Genomic DNA, 11,670 nt, shown 5'->3' on the forward strand with positions numbered 1-11,670 from the left:
CACACACACATACACCAGTGACGTGCAATCAGGGGGGCACGGCCTCACCTACTGTCATCATGGAAATATCAAATGAAAAAATACATTAGTTATATTTATTTAGTGATTTGTACTTTAAAGTTCTTTTCCATTTAACTTCACCATTTTTTGTTTGTTTCAAAATCGCGGAATTTTCACATTTACCGTTCAAATAGGTTGAGCCTCACCATGGATTGCGCAATGACTACGCTAACTGTGCTGGCTTGTTCTGCAGTGAGACCACATTGCTGTCCCTCTGTATATCGCTATTAAAGTGTTCAAACACTTTTAGTATATGAACTAAATTTCTACAGTTTAGCTGATGTATATAATGTAGTCACTTTACATTATAAACACTGTACTACAGTGTTTATTTTATTTTTAATCAAAACTGCAGAATAATAGAATTAGTGAGAGCAAGCTACAGTAAACAGTTAGCAAGTTAAGAGCAACCATCCAGTCATTTTTTTCCTGTTGCTTGGCCTTATTTTCAGAATGGAGGATTACATATCTAAATTGAAAGAAATATAGAGACTTTTAAAACTGAAGAAAGATAATGAAGGCTTCTACAAAGAAGGCATCGATGCCTTGCTTCAGAAGGTGCGGCGCACGGACTTCATTTAAAGTAAAGGTAACACGATAATAAGGTTTTTTATTTTTTTTCTCTGCTACAGTTTATATAAAGAATGCTGACTATTGCCAATCAAATAAGCTACTTTGGAGACTTCATATGTTTGTAAATCTAACTGTGATGACGTCAGTGCCTCACCACCCATGAACCTCACCGCATGTCACTGACACACACACACACACACACACACACACACACACACACACACACACACACACACACACACACACACACACACACACACACACACACACACACACACACACACACACACACACACACACACACACACCCTTATTCTTTGGTCTTCAATATTTTTCTGTGCCGTGATCTTCTCCCACCCCATCTTATTTCCTGATATCTCATTTCATGGCTAAATCTTCCGTCTTTCAAAAGAGTGAAAGGTTGCAGGTAAACAGCTGGAAACGAAAACAAGGCAGAGACTTATGCCCATGAGATGTGGAGATCTTATTTTGCCCCAAGGAGGATAATAATATCCATTTAACGCACACCGCAGCAGCTGCTTGTTGTGTTTTGTTCCGGCTCCTCTCTGAGTTCTGTGGCGTCGGGCTTAACAATGTTCACAGATAATGTACTTTATGTATAATAGAGATTCGCTGAATGCATCTGTGAATATCTCTTGTTTGCAGAAACAGCTCTGTCCAAGTAATACAAGTTCTTTATTGAAAGGTGAAACAAATGTCACTGCCTTCAAATTCATTGAGAATAAAATTCTTTTTTTTTACATATTCATGCACCCTGTAACCTGATAACATGATAAGCTGTCCACTGTCTTAACGACAGCCCCTGAAAGGGTTGACTGTATTTTTGTTGACAAATTTATCATCAACCTTTTCATAGATGAACCACTCCTGTACGACTGAGAGCTTACACAGACGTCTTGCTAAGAGGGGGAAAGACATTTTCAAGAATGTATATTGGCCAATAATTTAGCAAATAAATACATTAATTATAACAATACCCATGACCAATCGTATACTGATGCACAAAAAAAAGATTGTCACCCAATTTCGTCAAAGGACGTTTCATGAACCCACAATGTGCAAAATGATCAACATTACGGGTAGCGTAGAGTTGAACAGAGTTGAACAGATTAATTCCTGATCCTCATTAATGCACGTTTTTTGCTCACTCATACCGTCAATAATTCTGGTTCGCTCATACCTGGGTGACACCAACAATGACTTCACTGTAAATTATGTTTCAGCTTCATCCGGCAATAAGCAGAAGATGATCTGTGAGCAGCAAATTTGTGCCGTTTGCTTCACCTGATGAGAATTTGAAAAGCGAAAATGATAAACTAATGGTGGATTCTTTAGTTACTAATTCATAGCGACTGATGAAGCTTTTTAATCACTGTCTGCATTACAGCTTGTCTCTCCCCCCCTCCCCCCTCTATTTCTCTCTCTCACACACACACACACACACACACACACACACACACACTTGCGAGTGAATGCTTCAAATTTGTCCGTCCGTCTATCCACCCACCTTTTGACTGTGCTAACCAGTCGCCTACCATCGCAACAAACTCAAATATTATCATGTCCCGATAAGAACTTTTTAAAATGGCAATAAAATCTAGAATGAATCAGATGTCGGCATCGTCCATGTATAGATCAGATGCACCCTGTCAATGTGATGCGGTTTATTGAAATGTGCCAGTGTTGTTTTTGTACCTTTTTGTGCTGCCGCAACACCAGCTAGCACTTGGGCTAGCACTCGAGCTAGCTGTCTAGCTATTGTATTTAGCTACCTATCTAAGCTATTGTATCTAGCTATCTAGCTAGATATCTCTTGCTAGCTATCTAGCTATCGATATAGCTGGCATTATTTTAAGTGCTTCTCCTGACACAGGCCGAAATCAGGCTTCTTCAGGCAGGAAGTGGGGTCCGGCCACCCTCAGCTGGTTGCTAACGATTAGAGGCCACAGGTGAACGACTCTTCGTACTCACACTAAGGGACAATTTTTAGCATGATTAATTAACCTACCATGCATGTTTTGAAATGTAGGAGGAAAACCCACACGGGCACAGGCAGAATATGCAAAATCCAAACAGGAAGGCTGCAGCCTGGAAAATAACCGGTGACTTTTGCACTGTGAGGTGGACGTGCGAACCAGTCACCCACCAGTTCAACAAATTCAAATATTCTCATGTCCCGATAAGAACTTATTAAAATGGCAATAAAATCTGGGCTGAATCAGATGTCGGCATCGTCCATGAATAGATCGGATGCACTCTATCAATGTGATCCGGTTCATTGAAATGCACCAGTGTTGTTTTTGTACCTTTCTTTTGTGGAGCCGCAAATCCAGAATTTCCATATTAAGAGAATAAAGAACTGTTGTTTTCTTTTATGAAGTAAAAAAAGCAAGAGCAAGGTCTTTTATTGACTGAGGAAATAAAAATGAGGTTTTGACAGCATATGTGTATTTTGGTCAGCCTTACCTTTTAATCTACCTTCTCCACAAAATGTTATTTCGTAACTTTTCATGCATCCGCAGTTTGGCCTGCCTTTCTATTGAAAACAAAAACTGCCATCAGTGGCAAACTGTCAGCAGAAAAAGTGTTTGTGTGGTATAGAAATGAGAGGCAAAGTAAATTAGATGAGTGGGTGTTGGTGAAAAGTGCAGTGGAAAGGTGACATTTGCTGACCAGTGGCGTTTTGTGGTGACATTTTCACACCTCTGTTCATCTCTAATGCTGCAACAATGTGCTCCGGCTCATTTGTTACTGACTTTCCTAACAAGCTTGTTACCACTTGGACTCTGCCCTGGGGTGTTTACAAAAGTTTGTGAAAATGCATGAACAGAGACACATTTTTGGGCACAACCACTGGGCAACCACTTAATTGCTCCAAAATGTGACGGAAGATCTTTTTTTGCATTCTGAAAAGGATGTTGCCCAACTAAATTGGCCCCAGTCTTCCTCCCGCAATACTCGGCAATCCATAATCCAGTTTGCATACTCGTGTTACTCTGAGATTGCAGAATATGCATGTCAAATGAGGTAATGATTATGTTTCTGTCTCAAACATGGGATGGATCAACAAATTTACATTTTCCAAATACATGTACCATAAGGAGACCCCGTCAATCACTCTCGTCATCACAACCGTTGCGAGAAGCACCACAGCTGACTTTCTGACAGCTTTCTGACATGTAAATTGACATATACTAAACACGTGGATGGAGGATTTAGTGACATTACCGTAAATCGGACTTTATATTGCAATCCTGCTCTTCTGTTTCTCTTTGATGCCAAAAACAGATAATCTGCAAAATGCAAGCTCGTTTTTTTCAGTAGCGATTCCCTTCAAACAGGGTTTGACCTTGAAAAAATGTAGAGCTTAATAAAAAAACAAAAACAAAACAAAGCTTCACTTGAGCACTTGAGTAAAATAATGGTGACACCATTTCACATTACCCCGCGGGTCAATTCACCACCGGTCAGTTTAGTGCATAAGCAGCGTGCATGGACTCATTGCTACTGTTGGCTTTGATATAAAAGACAACAAACGAGTTTGCAGGGGATACTGTGATGCTATATGAGAGTGAAATGTTCCATTATCGCAAGGCCAGGCGTAGTGTAACCACTATCAATTACTCTCACAACCTGCATTCGAGTAGGAGCTTTGCATTTTGAAACAGGGCTGTCATCGGGGCAATGTCACTTGACATCGCAGTGATCACAGTTTTAGTTACAAAGTGAGAATGAACGTATGTGCGGGTAATAACAAATGCTCCCTGTCCATTCATCAAGTGGTATTATAAAAATATAACCTGACCATGATTCTTCATGGTAATGTAATGGGCAGCATTTTCACAGCCCCACTGCATATGTGCAACTGTTGCAGCTTGGAATTGAAGTGAGACAATCTCTTTTTGTCAATGGATGCTAGAGCTTCCTGTTTGTTTTCAACATTTATCTCGTAGCAGATGTGCACATTTCACCTTGATGTACCTGATCCACTGGTGAAAAGGACACTTTGATCCTCTCCTCTTTCATCTAGAACTGCTTCGTACAACAAAGAGGGTGCAGAAAGTGCTTAAGATTTAACGACTGTGTCTTTTGTGTTGTCACATGATTTGTTATTTAGTTTTTTTTGTTTTTATACTTCTTCCTTTCCTTTCCGCTTACTTTCATCACTTTGCTGCTGTGAAATGTAAATTTCTCCGCTGACAGATTAATAAATTGCTGCATTGGTGCATTTCTGATTCACTCACAAGCTTTGTGAATGTAAAATTTGGTAGTCCTCTAGCCACGCCTTAAATAACAGCTGACATTTTAGTAACTAATCCACTGCCATTCACACATTTGTCCTGGAATTGAAAATATGACGTAGAGTGCCATTCCCGAATTTGTTCGGGTTTTGTGTTTTCATGCTTGGGTGCTGATAAAGTGCTGGCCATGGCCTCTGGTAATGTTTTTTTTTTCTTTTCCACAAGAGGGCAGCATTTCCATTTGTTCCATGTTAGCGCTTTGTTCCAGCTTCAGCTGTTAAAGCGCTATATAAACCAATATGTATTTTGGACAGCTGCCCTCATTTCAAGCTCATATTCAAGTCGATACCCAAATAATTTAGGATTTGACTCTTTTTTTGATGAAAGAAGAGAGTCTAAGGTTTCCAACACTGTATTGAATGTTTATGTAGTCCTAAAATTAAGTATTTTGTGGGTCCTGATTTCAAGTGACAATGACAAAAACGATGCCACTGGAGTCGACACATTTTTGCACGTTTGGCAGTGAATGAGTTAATCAGTATTAAATTACAATAAAAAAAACAAGATACAAAGAGTGCCCAGTACTAAGACGGTTCGATAGAAAATTGTCCATTTTAGTAACTCAATGTCACAAACATTTATTATGATTAGAATGACTCATTTGCATGTATATATTGATTGTTTACTAATGGTTGAATTAAGGTGCCACTTCTAGGGTCTCTGGAAAAGTGGTGAGTCAGCTTTCCTCCAATGACGGTAATTATCTAACTGACTCTAATTTATAAGTATAATTATTAACAAAGATTGTGATTACATAGTAGATTATCTAGACTAAATTATGTTAGAACGTGCAAAAATGTGTTCACTCTAGTGCCAAGGTTTTTATCAGTGTCACTTGAATTGCAGGACCCACACAATATTGAGTTTTAGGACTACACAAACATTCAATCCAGCATAAGAAACCTTAGACTCTCTTCCTTATTCAGAAAAAGAGTTAATTCCTAAACTATATGGGTCAGGAGTTACATGAGCTTGAAATGAGGGTGGCTGTCCAAAATACAATGCAATACATACTGTACATACAGTATTGGTTTATATAGCGCTTTAACAACAAGTGAAGCGGGTACAAAGCGCTAACATGGAAAAAAGAGGAATGATGGGGGAAAAAAAACAAAAAAACAACAGCGCTTTATTGGCACCACCCAGCAAGAAAAAAATAAACTGGAAAAAAATTGGGAATGACGTTTCATGTCATGTTTTTCAATTCAAAATTCGAGAAAGGCGGTGAATGAATTAAAAAGATATTACTTTCATCTTTACATGTAAATGTTTATTTGACTTTTTCAGAGCTGTTTTAACCTCTTACTCCAGGTGAAATTATGTATTTTGAAATAAAATTACCTGTCTTCACCTCTTTCCTCCAGAGCCTTACTTTGGAAGAGAATAATGAAATCATCATTAATATTCAATGCGTCAATATCGGCTGATATGAAATAGTTTGAGTGCAGTATACCTTTTAACCCTGCTGAGCAGCAATTGTAGTAGCCACTGAGAACCCTTTCTTTTGTCAGCCATTATGATAGCACGGAATGCTTTTCAGCATGGCGCTCGCCACCATTTTTACACCCACTTGCTAAGAGAGTGCTTAAAGTGTTCGCGAAAGAACATACAATTTAGTGCCTGCTGTTTTGGAACCTTAATAAAAAGAATGGCCATCATAATAAATCACAAGCAAGATGGCCAACGACAGCACATACAATCTGCTTCGATGAGCACACTTTTCAGGCCACTTATTTGGAATGTAAGTAACGAGGTCCTCTTCGCCTCGTCATGATGGATGGTACAACACGTCACCGTGGTGTGTGCGTATTTGATGCTATTAATGGTGCATTAAACACTGCCGTCCACGTTTATTGGCTGGAAGAGGTTCAACTTGACTGATCAGCCTTAGATGGATAAGGTGGAGGCATATTGAGTCAACAGTGTCAGCTATTGATAAGCGGATCGATTGTGCTGATAAGTGCCTGAGAAAGCTCATTTACTGGCATATAACCTATTGAGTCCTGTAATAGAGAGAAAAGTGCTTGAGACTGAGAATAATTCTGAAGCGTGCAGAGGCAAATATACAGTCATAACAGAAATACACTGAGATACAGTAAAGTCTCGTTATATCGATATTCAAAGGAGTCCGAAAAATATCGATATAACCGGGACTATCGATATATCCGACCCTGTTTGCATGTAATTTTCTCCGTGCGTGCATAGAAATAGTATCGATATAACCGGGACTATCGATATATCCGATATCGATATAACGAGACTTTACTGTAATTTGTTTTCACCGATAAAAATAACTATTGGTGACTAAAAACAACCAGGAATGAAATCATCAAATAGGAACGACAGTTTCGAATTTTTGATTTTTTTCTTAAGGGAAATAAAAGTTCGGCAGACAAACTTTTTGCCTTACGCACACTTTCTGGGAACCAATTAAATTTGTGAGCTGAGGTATCACCCCAGGACGCCTCCCTGGTCAGGTGGTCCGAGCATGCCCCACTGGCAGGAGACCCCGGGGACGACCCAGAACACGCTGGAGAGACTATGTCTCCCAGCTGGCATGGGTACGCCTCGGGATCTGCCAGGACGAGCTCGACGAAGTGGCTGGGGAGAGGGAAGTCTGGGCTTCCCTACTGAAGCTGGTGCTCCCGCGATCCGACCCCGGATAAGCGGCAGAAGATGGATGGATGGATGGATGGATGGATGGATGGATGGATGGATGGATGGATGGATGGATCACTGTACTTACAAACTTAGAACAGAGTTGAAATAAAACAAAAATAATTTGCCGTCTGACCAAAGATAAACAGAGGTAAACATTAGTGATGTTCATCTTTGAATTGTCCAATTCTATCATTTAAATGATCTAAAGAGTGGAGATGGCTAGAGATTCATTAATAATATAATGTAGCCCTGCTAAATGCATTGATTTCCTCTTTATATTCATCCAGATGATGCAATTTTGAACAGACTCTTGCTTGAAATGACAACCTGGCTGCAGGCAGCAGAAGACTAAATGACGAGATAAAAGTTTAAAAACCATAATAAAAACTGTGCACGAGTCAAAAGGGAGTCATAAAATTGTCACAAACACAGTGTCATGATTTGGATCAAATTCAGGACGTTTGTTATCCCATTTGTCTGCCCTACACAAAAATCAATTAGAATTATGCAGCATTTATGTGTGGGTTTGTGAGTTTACATGGGCACTAAAGGACAACCGACGCCTCTGGACAAGTTGTGTCCATAATTTGTAAAATCACTTCAAATGACTTCTACCCGCTTCTACTTTACAAAGATTCCACGGCATATAGCTATATTTTACATTTTAAGACTTGCGCTGAATATTCAGGAAGTCTGTAAAGAAGTTGATGACGATCCCCACCTGACGTTTGGAACGCCCCTGACCGAGAAAGCGACACACAATGCATTTTGCGGTACTTTGTTTGGTCTGAAAACTTTGTGTTGATCCGTGTTGATGGCGAAATTAGAAGGAAAACACATAAATAACGCGATGGTGAATCGTATGTTGCACCAAGACAACTATTTGATATTCAATGACACAAATTCCCAGCAGACAAATCAGCCCATTTCCAACAGAGCTTGGGCGCCATCTTCTGCATTTTCAGGGTGCTACATTGCTGTCATTGAATCGATTGCAAACAATTGCAAACAATTATGCTTTTCTCTCCAGAACTATTTGAATCATATTCATAACTGGATGAGTAACAAGAAAGCATCTTCTCCAAATCTGAAGCCATTGTTTTGATTCTCGAGCAAGGCAAGGCGTCTTGGCGTGAAGTCACAAACAAGGGGGCGGGACCTTCTGAAACTGGCCATTTCCGGTTTCATTTTGAAGTGGTTTTTGGACACTTTAAGTCACTTTTATTGGTATTTTGCATTTCACTAAAAATATCAGCCTGCGTGTTTTGTATATATTTAGATGCTATAAAACGTTTTTGTGATGTCAGTTAGGAAACAAAAAAATTGTGTCGGTTGTCCTTTGAATGGACTGTATGAGGAAAACGGCAGAGTTTACGGATTACTAGAATCTATAGTTGCTAATTCCTGCTATGCATGGAGTGAAACACACTGGAATCAATCGATAATGAGTGGAGCCAGACGTGAGATAAGTCATCGTCTTTATTGACTTGTTAGTGTCCCCAAGAACTCACGGTAAGTATGCACGTGTGTAATTCCATTATGTGAGCATACATAATTAGCCGATAGTAAGCTTCGCCGTGTCTTTGCCTGAGAGCTATAGCCGTGTTGTCACAACAGAGGACTCAATCAGGACACAATGAGAGAAAGTGTGATTTAGATTCAGATGCAGTGGCAGGCTGTGCATATCACCCGAGGGCCTTCGGTCGTGCTAACTTTGAATAAATCCAAAGCTGCGACTGTAAATAAAAAGTGTGGTGTGATTTACTTGTGGGTCCCGTTAGCCAGGAAATAACTTTTGAAGAAAGAAATACTGTCATTGAACTGTTTGAGTTTTTTTACAATTAACGTGTGGATTCATGATATGGGGTTGGAAGTCGCTCTTTCATACCGCAGGGAAGATTTATTTTCTATTTTCTGATATATTCAGAGCTGTCCGACCTTTGTAAATGATGGCCATTTTTTTCGTGAAAAGTCTGTCTTGAAAATGGCTTCAACAGTAAATCTGCCACCAAATGAATTTCATCTCCTTCAGCTAGTGTGGGTTGACAAAACCACAATTAAATAAGGACAACAATGTATTTGCTTATGCAGCCACCTCCAGATAAAATGTGCTAGCTCTGGCCAGTATGCTCTTGTCACTAGCGGCAAGTGAAACTATGATTGGCCAGTCAAGTGTCAAATACAGTATGGCGAAAACTCTGACGTTACCCAGGCTTGCGACCAACTCAAAATCCGATTGGTTAAAGCAACATACATTAGTTAACAGAGTCATTGACACTGCATTAAATGTGACAGGGCCTGCAGAACTGATTGCTTTGGTGTCCTCAGTCTGTGATTCAGATATTTTTAGGGCAGCAGAGAAGGCCTTGCAGGATGACGGCCCACCACTTTTCAGATGATAATGTTGTGGGATTATGTCCAAAACTGAAGTACTACTGACATTTGGTCTCTCATTCATTCAAAAATCATATGCACATGTTGATGCATAAATGTGGGATTCATCAATGTTTCGCACAAAGAATGATAGGTCAGGTTTCAGTGACAAAAAAAATGTGCACTATGCACTAGAGCAGGGTTGATTAGCACGAACGGCCGTTGATGATAACGTTTAGTTGTGTGCTAACCACGGGCATTTACTGCTTGATCCAAGTAAATCTATTGTGGAACGAATAAAGGTTTTCTGATTATGATTCTGAAGGCATCCGCCAAAACACACTCAAACACAGAACTGCTTTTTGAGCTATGTGCAGCCATTTTGAAATGAAGATTACCTTATTTTAAAAGCTTTGTGAACTATTAACCAAAACAAATGAAGGAGACTTGTAAGCACATTTAACGTCACTCTTGCCATTGATATTGAGATTCACTACCTGAGCCACGTCTGTGGAGTGAAAGCACAGCAAAGAAAATGACCAAAACATCACCCTGAAAGCATAAAAAGGAGAAGTGATCTGTGGTCACCACCTGGAGAAGCAATGCTTCATTTAGGCTGTCTGTCTAACTGTGTATAATTCCCACCTGCTGTCTATTTCATTTGCAGAACAGCATATTAAATTGATTGTCAATCAGTGTTGCTGCATTTGATTTCACACAAGTGCGATTGAAATGAAGTTGCATTGTGTTCCCTTTATTTTTTTCAGCACTTTATATAGACTTGAACTGAAAGGACAGTTTCAGCTGCCAGGTACCCTCCAGCACATTTCAAAATGATCATCAGTCATGGTAGAACGAATTTGGACTTAATAATCTTCATGTTGATAAAAGGCTGACTCACAAAAAAACTCAAGTCGACAAATGCTGTCACGGCTTGACTGCGCTGTCTCACTTTAGTTTTTAATCACTTGGAGGACTTTTACTGAAGATAATATGTCTCCTTTGGTTCTCCAGTGACAGAGCCAGATACTTCAGTGGGTAGCAAATTCAACGTCTCCCCAATTAGAAGGATTTCTTTTGCTTATGTGACTTACCCAAGTTGATCCTTCCACGGATGCTTTCACGTTTGTAGTCAGCGATGAGAAAAAGAACCTGGACAATTGGGAGTTTCTTCACCTTTGTCTTTCTTGGGTCGCTTTTGGAGGTAAAGTCTGTGTCATACTTTGTCTGCACAGTCTCAAAATTCAACTCCACACATGTGAGAGCAATAGTCGAGTGGCAAATGCACTTAGAGTAGGACTTTGTATCATAACAAAAAGTTCAACTCTTGTTCTCCTTCTATCTGGAAGCGCTCGGTTTTGTGGCCTCTTTGTCGGAGTCCCCACCCCATTTCAATAACGTTTTTTTAAAGATTAAGAATTGTATAAACCGGTGTGCTTGTATACAAATGCCTAATATCAAACAAGATGAGATGAAAGATTGGTTGTATTGGATGTCAGTCCAGTGACAAACAGCAATGTAAAAATACGATTGGCTGACGGCTGTTTTTCTTTTATGCCATCGAATTGACCCACACAGCATCGCGGTTGACTGTCTTGTCAACATGCCAAGCGGTGAGGCTGATTGTGGCACACCGTCATCTGATTAAGCTGCCATTCAACAGAAATCGGCGGTCGGCTGA

At 39.8% G+C, this 11,670-nt stretch overlaps 1 long non-coding RNA gene across 1 annotated transcript in view; it reads right to left on the reverse strand.

Annotated features, from left to right (window-relative positions):
- LOC148902881 (uncharacterized) overlaps positions 1 to 11,230 on the reverse strand; it is a 33,963-nt gene extending 22,733 nt beyond the window's left edge. The window contains exon 1 of the long non-coding RNA XR_016118390.1: positions 11,084 to 11,230. This is a non-coding gene — a long non-coding RNA (uncharacterized LOC148902881). The remainder of the gene's footprint in view (positions 1 to 11,083) is intronic.
- Between the last annotated feature and the right edge of the window lie 440 nt (positions 11,231 to 11,670).

This window comes from Hippocampus bargibanti, linkage group LG01 (assembly GCF_051943395.1).
Source record: "Hippocampus bargibanti isolate YZ-2025 linkage group LG01, ASM5194339v1, whole genome shotgun sequence".
Taxonomy (NCBI): Eukaryota; Metazoa; Chordata; class Actinopteri; order Syngnathiformes; family Syngnathidae; genus Hippocampus; species Hippocampus bargibanti.